At 37.5% G+C, this 16,116-nt stretch overlaps 1 protein-coding gene across 4 annotated transcripts in view; it reads right to left on the bottom strand.

Moving 5' to 3' along the window:
- Nucleotides 1-16,116, bottom strand: part of LOC308199825 (uncharacterized protein) — a 605,136-nt gene that overhangs the window by 504,536 nt on the left and 84,484 nt on the right. The window contains exon 1 of one of the 4 annotated variants that reach the window (XR_013954981.1): nucleotides 13,686-14,889. The exons of the other annotated variants lie outside the window; for them this stretch is intronic. The gene's annotated coding sequence lies outside the window, so the exon portion shown is untranslated. Of the gene's footprint in view, nucleotides 1-13,685; nucleotides 14,890-16,116 lie in introns of those variants that run through there. 4 annotated transcript variants of the gene reach the window in all.

Genomic DNA, 16,116 nt, shown 5'->3' with positions numbered 1-16,116 from the left:
AATGAATTGCCAAGGCACAGATTCAACATGAAAGCAACACCTGCTTACTCTCCTCTGGAAGGGAAGAGGGCATGGCCAAAAGATACTGCTGTGCTGCTCAGGTAGCTTTGCAGCTCCTCAGACCAGCTGTTTGCTAGAGAATGCTCTCAGTAGCTTCAACTCAACAATTGAGAAGAGATGTGTGGAGAGGAAAAAAAAAATAGCATTAGGATAGGGCAAAGCCAAGCAAGACAACTAAGCTATGCATACACTCCATTGATGCTATCCAGATTGGTCACACACTTCAACCCTCTGCTCAACGTGTCCAAATGCCAACACAGCGGAAGCAAGCAGCTTTCATTTCAACATTACCATAAATGATATGGATGATGGGATTGAAAGCACCCTCACCACGTTTTCTGATAACATTAAACTGGGTGGTAAGGCAGACACATCTGAAGGGAGAGACATCTTGAAGAGAGACCTCAACAGGCTGAAGAGTGCACTAGCAAGAACTGTATGAAGTTTAACAAAGACAAGTGCAAGGTCCTGCACCTGGGATGACATAACCAAGGAGCCCAGTACAGGCTAGGATCCATGCAGTTAAGGAGCAGCCTTGCTGAAAGCGACCTGGGAGTCCTGGAGGAGTAGCTGAGACTTAGTCAGCTGTGCACTGCAGTAGCAAAAAAGGCAAATCAGATCCTGGGCTGTACCTGGAGTGGATTACTAGTAGACCTAGAGATAGAGATTTGATCATACCACTCTACTCAGCATTTATCACACCACATCTGGAGAACCGTGTCCAGTTCTGGTCCCCAAAATTCAAAAACGATGTGAACAGACAGGAGAGGGTACTAAGGAGGGCCAAAAAAGTCATCTAAGTGCTGGAGAACCTGCCCTGTGGGGAAAGACTGAGGACTTAGGTCTTTTCACCCTGGAGAAGAGAAAGCTCAGGGGAGAACTAATCACAGCGTAGCTACAAAGAGGACAGAGGCTCTCTCTTCACAAGGAGGCACCTGGAGAAGACAAGGGGCAACAGGCAGAAGTTGCACTGGGAGATGTTTCATATTGAAAAAGGAAATAACTTTTTTAGAGTGAGAACAATCAATCATTTCAACAACCTCCCCAGGGATGCCGTACAATCCCTTTCACTGGAGCTTTTCAAAATGTGATTAGCCAGGGTGCTAGATCATCCCATCAAGGCTCCCTTTTCCCAAGAAAAGTTGGACCTGCTGATCCCTAGAGATCCCTTCCAACATGGGCTGTTCTGTGGTTCTGTGATTCATTTAGCTGCTGCATATATACAAATTCTTTCTACTTTATCTCTGTTGAACATACTAGATTAGCCTATTTCAAGTAGAGCAAAGTGTTCGGGAATCAAGCACAGGTCAACACCGCAATGCATATTGCTATTTTTTTCTTCTTCTTTTCAGTGTCCTCCAAAGAGGAGACAAACTAGTCCCTTCAGTGTCTGTTTGAAGTGACTCATAATAGCCATAATCTGCTAAGAAGGCAATCTATTTAAAAAATTAAATAAAATTTAGAAAAACTTGACTTTGGGCAGTTGGCCTTAGCTGTCTACAGTTCATGGATAATCCTTCCTGTGTTACTTTATAACTTTAATCCCCACCTTTGCCCTCCATATATTGTCTACAAGTAAAACAACAGCCTGTAAAAAGGCTGCCTCTTTATTCAGATGAATAACATCCTAAATCATGGTCCTGTTCTCAGCATTTTATTTCAGGCTACAGAATTCCAAAAACTTTTGTAACTAACACATCAGGAGCATGGGCAGGGGAGAAAATCAACAGCAATACCTGGAAACTCCTTTTACAGTTTGTCAAAGCTAATTCTCTATGCTCTGAGTGAATCAGCTCTTGTAAATGAGGTATTTCTCCACTTATGTCGCAGTTCTCTGGCAGGTATCTATACCCATTGAAAATTATGCAGATTCTCAACTTTTCTTTGAACAAAAATGTCCTGGAATGGAAATTCGTCATTTCATTTCCTTACAATAAAAGTATGCTCAAAGGGAAACACCACCTGTTCCTAGCAGATGGTAAATTAGCATTGAAAAAGATCACCTGTACTGGAACCCCCCCCCTATTTTCTAATTCTACCACCAGGAGGTAAATCAGCACTGTAAGTCACAATGAGGTGCCACCCGATTTAACACTTGCTTATGTTTCAGTAGCATGCCCGTAGCGCATACTGCTAAGTGTCCATTCTCTTATAGCAGTGCCTATTCGTCATCTTTACAAGAATTGTGCCAAGCCTGTGTCATAGCAAAATGGATTTGGAGGTAAGCCATTGCATTTACATTTATTAATGACCCTTGCTGAGGAACTTCAACACATGATCTACTCACCTGATTCAGGATTCCTTTATAAATACATGTAGCTACTATTTGGCTCCCCAACTTTTTTAAGGAAGCATCTAGGATCAAAATTGAGATTGATGTAATCACTGCTCTCACTCTTCATCTGTAATGTCATCTGACAGTCATATGCACAACAAAAATTGAAAGTAATCATGAATGATGCAAACATCAATCTTTAATGATGTCTTAATATGTGAAGATTGTATTACGTTGCAAGTCAGAGAACCATATCCCTTTTCTACCACTTTCCAGGCCACACTGAGTTACAATTCTTTGAATTTTTTCTTCATTGTTATCAAGGCTGAAAGAAAGTAAGGACAGATGCTTCTGCACTCAAAGCACTTACTTTATTAAAAGCTTTTCTAATGTCAAAAATGTACACAGAGTCACTCTTGCAGGAGATGCATTACTGTTATTTTCACCACTCCAAGTACAAAATGAGATTATGAAAGGGGTTCAAGAGCTGGATTTAAATCCAATTCTGCAGCTTCTGAATGTGTGCTAATGTAATATTGTGGGATTTGGAGGTAAGGACCTCAACAGCTTAATCTGTGGCTTTTTCAAACATCTGGGTCATTGGCAACGTCACTGGTGCTTTTATTCTAACTAAATCAAGGGGATAATAAGTATAATCCCTAAGCAGTTACTTGCCTGCAAGTCACCAAAAATACACTTACAGCAATAAATCAGCAGCTGGTATTAACCCTTTGAAAATATGGGATGCACTGTTAAAAGTAAAAGCTGATGTCTTCAAATCTACCTGAATAACTTATAAAATCACAATGTAGTTATCAAAAAGGGGTACCAACCTCAAATCGCCACACCAAACACCTGCCAGATTGCATTCTATAAAGCCAGACAATTCCTAAGAAGTAAATAGATATACTCCCTGCATGTCAAATTCAGGCACTGGAATAAATGGCTGAGCCTGGGTTTAATCAAGGTTCAGGCAACCAAAAGGTATGAAAATCTAGTCGAATTTTTTACAGTATTACATTTGTCACCTAAAGGCTAGCTACAAACAGCAAGTTTATAAAACCCTGTACCTGGATTTGCTCCATATTTAGCTTCCAAGAGACTTGCATCAACACAGTAAGTGGGTGGTGGGAAGCAACAGGGAGCTCTCAGCTTAAGGAAGATTACCTTCTGCCTTGCTTTGATAATATCCTTTTAACAAATACTTCTACATTTTTTTTTCTGGTTTTCCTACCTGATTAGGATGAACATCATCAGTATTGTCAGGTTATATGTCCAGATACAGGCACAGTGTGGGAAAAGCATATCAGTTCACTTGTAATGCACAGAATTACAATACTGGCTACATCAGAAGATGAATCATTCAAGCACTACAGGCCCAGGTGTTTGTTGCAAATGCTTCTGAAAGAACTCAGCTCACCATTGCAAGAAAGCTGCAGAATTGTTCCTCCTAACATCAGCTAAATCACAAAAAAACTAATGATTCCGATGGATATAGTTATAAATCCTGGAACTCTCTCAAAAATACACAATGTTTCAAAGTGTGAGCAAGTACTGCTGGTTCCTTCATGCCCTTTTACTGCAGCAGGTATTCATTCATCCACTAGTCTGCTACAGATCAGAGTGAAATGAAATGCCAGAAGATCATGATTGTTCATATAATTCTCTATCATGTTTTCCCTCGTTCTCCTTCCCTATCTTTGCTCTACCACCACTTTTAGGAGGACTTGCATCCTGCTATGCTCTGACATCTACCCAGTTCTATGACTGTTTCGGGAACAGCTACACCTCAGGAAGGGTAATGCAGCTGTGCAATGGCTCTGTGAGTACACGATGATGTACAACACCAGGGGCTCAGCATGTTCCTGCTCTGCACAGTATCAGGTAACTGAAAATCCAGCAGCAGTAAAGACATTCTCATTTCTGTTTAGTTCATTTTTTTTTTTGTTTTTCCACCTTCTATCTTGAGGTCTTGGCAATGGATACATCACTGAGCAGATTGTTCAAAGCAAGATATAGTACAGTGACATACAAATACTGCCATCATATTTTCTTCTCTTTTCACCAGTTTATGTTTTTATACGAGCCTAGAATGTTATTGTTTTTTTATGGTCCCTATAGTACAATTACTTTTCCATAGAAATGCTCATGTCTTTTACACATGAAGCTAAAACTGAATTCAATACTGTATGCTTTTTATGCATTCTTCTGCATTAGTCCACATTACATCTCACTGCCAAGGGTTCTGGTGTAGTTTGTTTTTTTTTAATTTTTATTTTTAACTTTCCCAACAAAACTGAGGTAGAAGTAGCACTTCACTTTTTTTTTTTACTAAAGCTTTCTGAATTTCCTTTGTTTTCTTCTGATATTTGTGTAAATAGCAGATTGTATCAATTTTCAGATTACCAATGACATTACAGAACTGCAGCTCATGTGCCTTGTGTGCTCAATGCCTGCCTTTCAGCCTAACAAACAGCATGCACAGCACACGTTCTGTATTCTTGCGTGCATATCATTTGGTCTGCCAAACAATCGTGTGCGTTGGAATAGGGCAGTAGTCCCCAGCCCTGACTTTGTGGCACCTCACTATAAGTAAAGAAATCCCCACGTTATAAATGCTGTGCTGAATCTGCAGCATTCATAACGATACGTGTTTATAACTCACTCCTACTCACTCTTCTGTCTGTACGCACATGTATGAGTGTTTCAAGAGGCTAACAGAATATATGACCTTTCAAATTAAGACTGTGTCATAAATGGAGGAATACAATTCCTTGCAGTGAACACTAATATTTTTTCAATGCGTCACATCTTTGTGCACTCTCTCCAGGCTGAAATGACAATAGCAATCACAGCTGACATAATTGACCCTTCTAATATTCTCTAGTGAGACAATATTATCAAAATGGCAACAGGCTAAATTGGCATTTCTTAGCCTGAAGACCTTTAAAAAAATCTCTGCATTGCCAGGATACCTCTCAAAAGCAAGCAAGCTAACACGTTAGAAGTGTTGAGATGCTCAGAATGCACAAAATAACAGAAACCAAAGGACAAGTCTACCACTAGAAGAGGACAATAAATTAATAAATATACCTGTTCCCGTTTGGACTAATAAACACAAAAATGTTCCCAAACATAACAGAATGATTTGCAAGAATTATGAAGTGGCACAAGGGGTCCTACAGCAGCAATATACTTCACTAGTACAGCCCCATAGATAATAGCATGTTAGTTGTTGCTCCCGTCACTTCTCACCTTGTGCGGACAACATCCAGCAACTCAGGATCCTATTCCCACTGAATTCAACTGGTTTGGCAACAACTTGTTTAATGTGTTTTGTCTTATTCTGTTTCTTTTGCTCATGGTAAAGTCAAGCACTTGATGCCAGAATTTCTGCACTGCTCACTGGTTTTTCCATTAAGTTTTTAAATTTAAGCTACATGCACCTTCTCCTTTCAGAAAGCAGGACGGAGACTGCTGGAAATGAAAATTTCAGTATTCCATTTATCTCATTTTAACTTTAATAACAAGGTTTAAGCATATTGATATCTCCCCTGTCTACCTTTCATTGACTTCAGATGATCCAAACCAAACAGAATTCACTAAAAAATCTACTGCTGATTCAATAGGCCCCTTGTTGCCTATTAATCAAGCACATAGTTGCAGCTATACGTTAAAATGCCAATTTATCCAGTATTTGAACTATCTGAAGACACCAACCCAGACAGAAATCCCATAATGACAGGCAATATTTTTTGCGAGAGAGATATTGCCCTATCTTTCAAATTATTAGCATTTTCATCAAGAACTGCTCTAAGAATGCACTTGCAAAGCCTGAACCTCAACTTGAAATGCACTGCAACATTTACTTTACAAGGTGAAAATCCTTGAAGCTTCTGCCTTTTGCAAAAGTTGGTCTAGAGAATCACTTCTGTATACACTTTCAGTGTCTCACAGTCATTGGTAATATTCTGTTCTAGCTACATTTCTGCAGAAGATTTATTCAGAAGACACAGAAGAGTAACGTGCCTTCCAGTGGCCTGAATAAAAAAAAGACTGTCTTGCAAGTTTTTGTTTACACCTTAAAAATATTTGGTGCAAATGAACTGAAAAAAATTAAGATGGACCCCTTTACCTCCAGAGTACTGCAAAACAGAACCTTGGTTCCATAGTCCTAGCCTGTGCATGGCTATTTGTAGGAAGAAGGATGCCCAAACCACACTGGGTCTGGCAAGAGTAGTATTACTGATTTTGAAACCATGTCATGCCTTGAATCACGTCCATGGCATGAAATTCTTCCTCATGCAGGACCAAGTTTATGTCCTTTCAGTATCTATCCTCCTTACAGGAAAGGGGTAATAAGGATTATTGAAGGCCACCTGAGCAACACAGGCTTACCTAGGTTCACGTTGACTGTCACTCAAGACAAATGACAAGTTGAAGAGCCATCACAAGTATGGCAGTTTCTCCTAAGACTTGTCCTAAGACAAGGTGGCCTGTCAGGTACTTTAGGAAGACTCTGTAGAGGCACGGATGCATCCTAGAGATGTAGATGCCTTTCTTGGTAGGCTGGATTTCTCTCCAACTTCATACTAAGACAGATAGAAAACTTGTCTCAATCATTCTCTGAAATTCTCTAAGAAGTTTTAGCAGAACTGTTCACACCACCACTCATTCTTCATCACACATGCTGCTGTCAACAACTGTGTGCAGCAGAAGAATCGGAAACCTTCAGTGATGTGTGGTTCAGTAACCTTAGTCCTGATACAGAAGCCCCGTACTTGCTGGTAGAGAGATTCAGGAGGGAAGTTGACCCACTGTTCTTTCCTCCTCTTCTCTCTAGATTTTCTGTTTACTCCTAACGAACATCATAATTAAAGCCGCAAAGATTTAAGGATACAGTTGAGACTAAATAAATTGAACTTATTTTCCATTAGCAACCACATGCTAACTGCTTATCACTGGTCATTCAGAGTGATTCAGACCTACACCTGCCACCTTTTGAACTATCTGTACTGTCTTTCTCTCTGATAGTCTACATACAGAAGATTATAAAAGCATATTCTTTCTCTCTCTAGGTGAACAAATTTAATTTCCTTCATGCATAATCCAACTCTTACATATGAATGAAATATTTCTAGAAAGAACCAGAGGAGACTTCCAGTTAATATGGCTTACATCCACCCACCAGCAGAAATGACAAGAAGTACACATTGTATATCTATACTTTGTCACACAAAACTTTTTACTTTTTACCTATAGACATTTATGTATTATAATTTTCATTTCTAGGATCCTGCTTATCAGCCTGTCCAATATTTCACATAAAAGATTTCTTGTATTAAAGTCATCCAAAGATTAAAAAAAAAAAAAAAAAAGAAAAAGTGGGGGGAGTTATCCCAGTAGGTCTCTTTTGTGTAGCACAATGCACCTGTAACTATGGAATGCCTGCCTCCTACTCCATCACAGGTTTGAATGGCAGCTGCTTCAGTAAAACAATAGCAGCTATGCAGATGCTAATACCAGACAATGGCTTGACATGCTGAACCATAGTTCAGCACATTTACATTGTGCTTGAAATGTGATTGAAGTGATAATATTGGAGTGACAGTTGGAATGCTATTATCTCATTTTCTTACTGCGTTTCTGCCTAACTTTACTACCTTACTTAACACTGACTGACCATTCCATAGTGCTGTAATAAAGAAGTGGATTTACACAACTGATCTACTTGCATGTAAACTCTTTAATACATCTTTTCAAAACCCCCAAGGGGACCTCTTTTTTTTCAAAATGAGGTTTAAATGCCATTTATTACTTAGTATAATGAGACACCAAAAGAAGTCATTATCTTCAGATCATGGACCTGACTGGGCAGTAAATACAAGAAAATACAGCTAAAAACAAATAACTAGAAAGATCGGTCCCCCCCTTAGGTAATGTCTGCCTTTAAATAATCTTTGTACTATCATTAATTTAGTATTAACATCAAAACTTGAAGACATTCTGGTATGTGTATATATGTTTGTTTATTGTCCCAAACAGCAAAGAAATTATGCATCCAGTATATAAACATTCAAGTAATAACAGAGCACTACACGCTCAAGAGAAATGTAGGTTGATCTACAGTGTTTATGTTGACTTTAGATGCTTCTGATTAGATTTACCTGTGTATGATTTCATAGAAAAACTAATCTGGAATATCGAGTTACACAGTTCTCAAATGCCACTTAATGATGACAATTATAATGAGAAAGCAATCAAAAGATATGGTAGTTTGACTTTGAGGAATAACCTTGCATTTTGGTTGAAAAGGTGCTTTTTCAAATATCCAGAATTCAAGAAATCTTTTCTTCTACATTTTTTTCATTTATTGCTCTTTTATTATGCTTTGATATAATTAATTTTCTCCCTTTTCAAAAGTTGATTTCTTTACCCTAAAAGTTCTATGCTACCTAACAGTAGTGTCTTCAATCTATGACCACAAAAAAAAAAAAAAAAAAATTACACTGCAAAACCCTCCTATAAAAGGTAATTAAAGATGTGGACCTGTATGCTCAATGAAATCCAGACACCAAACTGTCACCAGAAATAAAGGGATTTACAAAACAAAACAAACAAACAAAAAACAGGCAGGAGTCTGCATTTCTGCACTTACTTATCCTTTTAATCACAAAGCAGGCAGGAGTTGGCAATTCTAAATTTACTTATCCTTTTAATCACTGATGAAGACGAGCAAAATGAAGTCATTTACCCATGTATTGTACTCAACCGGTGCTAGAATTACAGTCCAGGTCTCACAACATTCCTTCCAAACAGTACATTTCAATAGCTTTTTTTCCCCTCTCAATTTCTGAAATATATATATATGGATTAAAATAGTTAAAGAAACTTGCGACCATGTTCTGCTTGATATTTGAAGATTCCCAGAAGGATATATTATGAGGGAGAGTATACATGATATATGAAATTGTAAAAGGTAACATCAAGATAAGAGGGAGTTTATAGCTTGGCTAGGCCCTGGAAGAGCTACTACAATCTAGCTATTAGACTAATAAAAATCAAACTCATTCATAATTCCTTGTTGCCTCAGTAGCTCCTAGGTTCATTTACCATCATATCTGGCCACAGGTTCAATTTATTCAGATTTTAATGAGCAATCTTTGTGTGTTTGGTACCGGAAAATGGCAGATGAGATCATGGTGGAGGAGGGGTTAGTTATTGTTATTATTCCTCATTTATATGTATTTTAAAAGAAGAAAAACTTAACTATTCCTAGGAACTTTAAAGGGCATATATTTAATAAGAAAAAAAAAAAATCAAGCATCTGTGAACATTCTTTATGTTGTAAAGCTATTACCAACATTCCAATGAACTGGAAAACAAAATTGTTTTTACTAATATGGACAGTTTTAACAGCAGCAAAACCAACTGCTGGCAAAATCAGGATCTAGGTTTGTAACAAGCAAGCTAGTACCACATCATTCTCGGTTAACCACAACACACAAGACTATGATTTCCTCATGCTAGGCCTTTTCACATACAATTGGAATGCACCATATGGCAGAATAAGCTTATTTGTGGAGTTGGACTGCCCTTTTCTTCTCCTCATCTCTCACACAGACACATTTCCTTCTTCTTCTTCAAACGTTATTTGTGGAAAGACATTACAATCCCCACACTACTGCATTCCACACATCAGGAATCCTGTCTGCTTACAAATGTCAACTGGTCTTCTAACACAGAGAGGAGAAATGCAATACCATCTGACTGGTTAAATAAATAAATGCCTTTCCCACAATTCTAAGTCATCCATTCCATGTGAAACTAGAGAGACCATCCTTCTGCTTGATTTATGATATCCTGATAGCCGAAGAATTACTTAGCAAAATCAGTTTGGCTTGATGTAAAATCTCCTCTCTTCACCAGGAGGAAAAAAAAAAATATATATATATATATATATATATATATGAGCCCCACAAAAGAAGACATTAATTGAGGAATAGTTGAGCTATCATTGACTTATCAAAATAAAGCTGGAGACATAAATCAATTCTACTGCCTGGACAAAGATAAATCAATAAAGCTCAGAAAGACATTATTGATTCTGTAGCCATCACTCAAAGGCTCTTCATTTGATTCCTCAGCCATCTGTTTAATTGAAATGATAATTCTGATAACTTCTGGTAGGCCCTGTGCATGTTGACTTTGATACAATATTATTCAATCAAATACAGATGGCACATGACCTTCTGTCAGTGAGAATCCTAAATGTGTTACCCACATGGATTAGTTTGGATAGATACATTTTGTATTAAACAAGATGCTTCTGTCTAAACTCATTATTACATGACCTTTAGCAGGGGAGACCTGTGTTCAAATCTTCCTTTAGGTTCCAGCTTATTTCAAATTTCCTCCCTCCATTTTACCAATAGCTGTAGAGTAAACTAAACAGTTACAAAGAGTATTTGACATTTGTCTTTCAAACATCCTTCCTGTCTTATATTTTCTCCTTGGGTTGTATCTATTAATCACAAAGACAATAGTGGAGAAGCTGTGAAATGTGTCTTCAGTACAGGCACTTTAGTGTGTTCATGGATTTGTTACTCAAAATCTAACAGAAAGAAAAAATAGTGCTTGTCTCTAAGGTACGATACGGTAGTGCATGAGGATGTGTGTACTATTTTTATAAATCTGCATCTAGAAGAAACACTATACAAGACTATGTTGCAACTCTGTACTGAGAAACTATAACCAAGATTAAACTGTGCCCTCGTTTTAAAGTTCCTTGTCAAGTATTGTAAGAGACTTTAGATCCTTTTCTATGACAACATACAATGGAGATATTTTGTTTTACTTAGAAAGTAAAACAGATCTCCTCTTTCTTCATCATCAAGCTACTATGGCAAAGTACTCACTGCTGTACTGCAGACAGATAGCATGCAACATACTGTACACTTTTTGTAGTGCTATAATGAGACAGCAGAACAAAAATGCGCATCAGAATCTGAGGACAACAGCTGAAAACTAAGTGCATTTTGCACCAGCTTTCCCCAACCGTTCTATTCCCTCCATAACAAGGAGAGCTCAAAACCAAACAATATACACTGTAATTAGGGATAAAGGCCAAAATTTGAAATCCTGCTACTTTGTTTTCATCATACTTCACAAGATTTACATACAAGTTCACAAGAAAAAAACAGGGCTACTCTATCCAGAAAACTATTAAAAAATAAACACGTAGTAATTCTAAAAGAGTTCATAAAATAACAGTTATCTTCCCTGTTAGAACCATACTGAATCCATGCATTATACCAGCACCAGGAAATACGGAATGACATAAAGCAACATTAAGTTCTAGGCTAATAGTATGCATATAAACAGAGTCTTTGATAGTGTAAATGAGATTCTATTGCCAAACGAATTTGACCTAAGTAAAAACAAAGGTATTGGATGTTCAGCTACAACCTACTTTGTAACCATATGACTGTACCAAAAAACTGTACTCTTGCAGCGTTCTGCTAATAGGACTGGAATTAGCACTTTCCATAGTACAGAGCAACAGAATAAAGTAGGGAAAACTTCTCAAATTACACAATTTTGCTTCCAGAATTCACTGCTGTGCATCTAGATGGACACGGGTGAGTACTGGAAGGAGATACCTTTCCTTCACCAACACAACTCATCTCAAGAAGCACTTAATACTGCCTTCAGTGGGCAAATGCCTGCCAGAGCAGGCCATTATTTTCTTGTAGAGCATATCCTGGAGTTCCCCCATGGCTCAGTTTCTCCTTGAAACAGATTTAAACAGCCACTGTCTGTCAAACAGTAAATTCCTTTGAGCAACCCAGAAAAATGAAGCATATAGCTGTATGGAGCTGGGGGAGTTGCAGATACAGTGGGATCTCTCTCCAGAGAGTAAGAGGGCCTTAGCTGGTCAATAGCAGACTTTTATTCAGTTTCAGGCCTGTCATCCCTGTTGGAGGAGGCTATAGTGAAATTCCAGCTCTACCCTCTCCAAAATCATTGCAATGGACCACATACTCCTTCCAGGAAACACGGATGTGCAACTTGTAGTTCTGCCAGAGTAATAAACTGGCTACAAGCTGATGAGATCTTTACGTAATTTCTCCCATTGCATACCTGTGAAAAAGCCAGAAGGAACCAAACTTTCCAATAACACCCTATAGTAAAGGACTAGAAAGGCTTTGCTGTTTGTTTGTTTCCCCCCCGTAGGAAAAGGCCTAGAGCGTTTTGGCTGGATTTTTAGATAGCATTGGGCTAGCTGTTAGACACAGTTGAGTGAATCTTACTCTCCCGTGGCACTGTCCACTGTAAAGCACAATGTCAGCATAAGTGGGAAATTACACTTTCTGCAATCATCCTACTTTTTAACAGCATTTCCTGGTGGTGTTAAATGGTTACTATAGTTAGAGAAGAATTTTGCTTAGAGAAGCAGGGAATGAAAAAACCCGCACACTCTTTCATCCCCATTTCAGTGTTTGCAATGGAAGTAACAACTAACATTTGAGTGTGTAATAACACACCAACAAATGTTGTAGCTGGAGGGTAGACGTTAATTTAGTACCATAATGTGAACTATTTGCAATACAGTTACTCCCCATTAACATCAATTAATAAGCTATTTACAGCAAGAAATGCATTTTATTTATAGTGATAAAATAACTGAATCAAGTCATGTAAGGAGGCATTTTGTAAAAGAAAAGAAAAAGGGAAAAAACAACCCTAAGGTTTATTGGCTTCAACTCTCATTTCTATCTTAATCATAATGAAATAACTTGAAAGAAGACATTTTTCCATATATGAAACCAATCAGCTGTCTAGTACTGGTACATTTTACAATTTTTATTTCTTTTTTTAGTTTGTCAGGGAATCAAGTGTCTCAAAGGGGGGGAGAGAGGAGAATGCTATATAATCAGTATTTGGAATAAATATCATTGTGTTAAGTAGCCTACTCGCTCTCTGTGGTATTGAAAATTCAATCTGAAAAGCAAATACAGAGGGAGATAGAACAAAAATACTCTGCATAGGATGCAGCATGAAATCATATCCAATTAAAACTGAGAAATATAATTTGATGATGCAAGCCAGGGAAAGATCAGTTTGTGAGAATAAACATTTTGATAAATAATTTTTCATATAAATTTACCCTTTTTTTTTTTAAGCTATTGATTACCATTACAGAGCAGAGAATATTGACATGTGCATGAAACCATAACGAGTCAAAATTAAGTTTCAGATAGACTGTCTCTGGTTTGTCTTCATGTTTAGAATTAAAGAGAAATGCTCACATTCTGAAATAGATTCTGTAACCAGCTCTACCACACACCTGTCAAGGTTGACTGATCATCCAAAACATCATTCTCCTGTAATCTGACCAAGAAGCAGCGACAGCGCAGACACCAGTCCTTGAAGGAGATTTACCTCCCAGCCAGGTTCTGCTGCTTACAGGGCTTCTGTGCCACCCTTGCTTCACATACAACAAAACAAAATCAGAGTAGAAACTTTAATCACACCACCTGATTGGCAGAGATTGAGGAGTAGAACTGAAAGGTTTCTGAACCAAATGACATTATTAAGTTTAAGTATACATACATACATACATACATATATATATAAATAAAATCAGGGACAAAGCTTTCTTACTGCCAGAGTCTTGAGCTTTATTCTAGTTCCCCCATTCGAAGCAGTACAAAGGAGTTGTACATCTTTCACAGGATGAAGGGCCTTAAAATTCAAAATTAAACTAATAATGTACCATTTAAGACTATATGCTTTGCAGAATTTAGACATTCTGCCAATTCATCTGGGGAAAAACAGGCATGTTTTCACTTGCTATTAATAATAAATTTGCTGAAAAAGAACTTCAGGAAACCTAAACAATTAGAAAATCAGTGCCAATACTAAGAAATTCAAATAAACTTTTTTTTTTTTTTAATTTGACAATCTCAGTGCGAATGATTTCAAAACAAACACACTTTTTTTTTTTAATGGTGTTTCATTAATAGGTTAAATAAATTAAAAGAAGACAAAATAAAATTTTGAGAAACAACAAACATCACATTTGAATTAAGTGAATTATTCCCGCTTAGTCAGAAAATAGGTGGGGGTGTAATTATACTAATTTGGATGGTGAACAGAAACCACAAAAGATCCATTCAGCAACTAAACATGTGTTTTCCTCTCTCTTCTATAAAGGTTGCATGTAATATTTGTCATATGAACAAAAAAGCATTATTTAATCCCCCACAAGATGGGTTCGTATTACTTGCACAATGCCAAAACCAAATTCACAGAAAGAGGCAAACTTTGGTGTGATATTTAATGTCTTAAATTACATGGGCAAACCGAGTATACACACACAAAAAAATAATAATTATCCTTAGTTTAGGATTAAAAACTACAATCAAATCTGGGCCCATATTGTACATCACCTCTACCTTTGGCAGAGCAAATGACACCACATGAAATGCATATTGAGGAAAATAATAATCCCTTATCAATTTATAAACGTAAGCATTTGAAATACACATTACTAAAAATCAACAGTTCCTCTGCATCTGAGATGTCTCCAAGTAATGGTGCAGAAGTGCATTAACACTGTCAGAAAATAGATATTATTCACTTATTTTCTTCTAAACATTTTTCGAAGAATACTGATGCTTTGAGAAGAAATTTTTTGAAAGATCTCAGTTACCAAAAACAAAGTAATATTTGTCTATTTTTGAAGACGCATTATCTAAATCCCTCCAAGAACATTGTTTTTTTTTAAAAAAATGAAGTAATATTTTAACTGAAAAAAAAAACCTTAAAATTCATGTTGACAAGCTGAAAAGGTAAAATGTATAACATCACTCTTGTCTTTATATATTGTGTCATAATAAGAAATAAAAAACACAGAGAAAAAGGCACTACACAAGCAGTGGTTTGTTAGAAAGACATACTAATACAATGTCTAAGTCTAAGAAAAACTTATTTAAAACTTGGCTTACGGAAGACATTCTGAGGGGTTAGCTAAATGCAACTTACTTTTTTTTTTTTTCCATGACCAAATGCCTCCAGTAATTCCAAACTGAGTTTTCCACTACGTAATCTGTATTTACTGACTGCTTTTGCCTGAGTAATTAGAAGAAACTAGCAGCAGCTGCATTTCAATTCCAAAGCAATCGTGGTGTTACCACACCTGTCCCTGGAGGCAGCCTGCTATTTTACCCTTCCAGAAGCAAGCTGTAAAATATTAAAACTTTTGTCAGCGTGGCCCCTTCTACGAAGAGTAATATTCTCTACCTCTATGCACAGGTTCCTCTCTCTCTCCTCTTTACATCTCTTCTGTTTGGCAGGCCCGGTGTAGGAATCGGTGATGCAGTTTTTGGCACCCTTTTGGAAAGCCTACTACAGAACAACAGAAGCCTGTAATCACTTGCATGGAGGAACTAAAGTGCAGCATGTCCTCATCCTACACCTCTCCCAAAGAAATGTCTCTGCCCAACAATCGTATTGACTGAGATAATAGTCCTGGATTATATGTCCTGCTTTCAGAGTAACAAGAAGCTGAGCTATTGCACTGCTAACAGTGATCACATCAGGCAAGCGTACGTCGGAGAAGAATTGGAAGTGATGTGTGTATGATCCATTTCTGGTTAAACACACAGATTCCAAGGCTTCATAGCTATCACTCCAACAAAGAATCACTATCAAGATTTGTGCCGTGTTTCTAAGCAGAAGCTAAGGATGTCTAAATCTAGCCCTCAGCTGCCTGA

Source organism: Anser brachyrhynchus, assembly GCF_964034855.1.
Source record: "Anser brachyrhynchus genome assembly, chromosome: 9".
Lineage (NCBI taxonomy): Eukaryota > Metazoa > Chordata > Aves > Anseriformes > Anatidae > Anser > Anser brachyrhynchus.
This window is presented reverse-complemented; position numbering and strand designations above follow the sequence as displayed.